The sequence below is a fragment of the Nannospalax galili genome, unplaced genomic scaffold (genome assembly GCF_000622305.1).
Source record: "Nannospalax galili isolate Female #2095 unplaced genomic scaffold, S.galili_v1.0 scaffold556, whole genome shotgun sequence".
Lineage (NCBI taxonomy): Eukaryota > Metazoa > Chordata > Mammalia > Rodentia > Spalacidae > Nannospalax > Nannospalax galili.
Window position 1 is genome coordinate 49,039 of NW_008338253.1, and position 2,397 is coordinate 51,435.

Below are 2,397 nucleotides of genomic sequence, written 5' to 3' on the forward strand. Positions count from 1 at the left end.
TGCAGGGAGGGTGGGAGCCAGTAACTCTAATCACAAGCTTGAAGAAGAAGAATGATTTAAGAAGTGATTGTTGACAGTACTGATGCATTTGTCTTTTCTTCACCTCTACCACAGAGTTCTTAAATGCTGAAGAGGAACGTTTTTGTATTCTGGGCTGACTACAACTGCCTTGCATATAAAAGGAGCTTATTTCTGAATGAATGTAATGAGCAGCCATGTGTCCAGTTTGTTATTTGCTCCAAAGTTTATTTAAACAGAAGAGGCCATGACAGATGACATCTGTGCCATATACATTTGTCACATTTATGTTAACATGTAGCTTTTGAAAGTACATTTCATACTTCTGTTATCTTCCCATTTTTATCTGATCAATTAGGAGGTAGCTTTCAACCAGTGGGCCATTAGGCAGCCCAACCTGTATATACCTACTTGATAGAGCCTGAAAACTAGGACCATTCAAACCAGAGTCTTTCTAAACAATAATGCTTAAAAGTAAGATATTAATTTTACATAGACGTTAATTTTCCTAAGATAAACTTAAAAATTTAAAGGAAAAAAATTGCAAAAGAATAGATTTTATTTTGTTTTTCCTTTTGAAGACCTGCACTTGGCTTTTTCGGGTTAGATCACAGTAACGAAGCACCACTTTGCCATCTAGTGTTGTGGATCGGTATTACCGGTGGCAGGAGCCATGAGAACTTGTCTGGTTCTTTTGAGTTTATTAGAGCTCACAAAGACATCTATCTACAGGACAGAACTAGATCTTAGAATGTCATAGATCCTATTTTTAAAAGTCAGTTTTATTTCCATTCCCTCTTTCTCAAACTCTGATAAACAGCTTAGCTGTTCTGAATTCAGAGCACTTTGCAATCTGGGCCCTTAGAAATACCCACATATGCTGTGAAAGGGGTGTGTACCTCAAGAGGCTGAGGCAAGAGGATTACGAGTTCAAGGCCAGCCTGAGATCTCTCTCTCTCTCTCTCTCTCTCTCTCTCTCTCTCTCTCTCTCTCTCTCTCTCACCAAGGGCCACAGATGTAGTTCCAAGTTCCGTAGCACAGCACTTGCTTAGCATGGTCAAGTCCCTGGGTTCCATACCCAGCAAAAAAGTCAGCAAGGAAAGGGCAGAGAGAGGAAGGAATCCTCTCCCTCACATGCATCTGCTGAGGAGATTCCCTCAGAAATGGAAGAAGCTTTGGAAGAGCTGAGAGAACAGCTGGAAGAGGATCTAAATCTCTCAGCTACAACTAAAAGACTAAGCATTAGACTAAGTATGGTCTTTATGGTAGACTGTAGTTGATAAGGAAAACTGGCGTGGAGGTTACAGGGGTAGTGAGTGGAGCAATACTATTAGGGTTCAAATCCTTATTATGTCCTTTACTAGCTGTAGGATCTTCAGCAAGTCACTTAGCCTTTCTGTACTTCAATTACCTCATCTATATAATGAGGATGATAATATTAATCTATATTGCCCACACTGGCTTTAAATTCCTGAGCTTAAGTGAGCCTCTTGAATAGTTGGGACAACAGCCATGTATAGTGCCAGGCTATACAACCATATTTGTGTGATTCTTTTGAAAAAGATTTATATTTGTGTGTGTGTGTGTGTGTGTGTGTGTGTGTGTGTGTGTGTGTGTGTGTGTAGAGTGTGTGGATGCCCCAGAGGCCAGAAGAGGATGTTGGATCCCCTAGAGCTGGAATTACACGTGGCTACATGAGCTATGTGACACAGTAGCTAGGAAACAAATTGTGGTTCTCTGCAAGAGCATCAAGTGTTCTTACTGAGCCATCTCTCCAACTCCTAGTTGTGTGATTTTAAGACAAATTTCTTAACTTATTTGAACCTCAGTTTCCTTACATATAATGATTTTTTGTTTCTTTATAACCTTTTTGAATAATATTTTTGGTGATTCTTTGAGAATTTCATAGAGTGTATTTTGAACATATTCAGACTCATTTCCGCATCTCCCCCCAAATCCACCCCACTTCCCTACCTCCCACTTCACGCCCTCTATTTTTGAAGGTCTACTGAGTCTAATTTGTATTGTCCAAATGCTTCTGGGTGTGGGTCCATCCCCTGGAGCCTGGTCAGTACCTTGCATCACATACTTAAACAAAACAGCCTCCTCTCCCAGCACCTAACAATTGCCAACGGTTCCTCACCTAGGGTTAGGGTGTATTGCCCACTTCCCTACTTCATGCTGAGTTTTCGTCTGGCTTGGCCTTGTGCAGGTCTTGTGTAATCTGTAAGAGTGACAGTTCCATATGTGTCCTGTTGTGCTTAGAAAACACTGTTTCCTTGTGTTCACCTACCACTTCTGACTTTGACAATCTTTCTGTCCCCTCTTCCACAAAGATCCCCTAGCCTTGGGAGGATGGGGTGTGATGTAGGTGTCCAT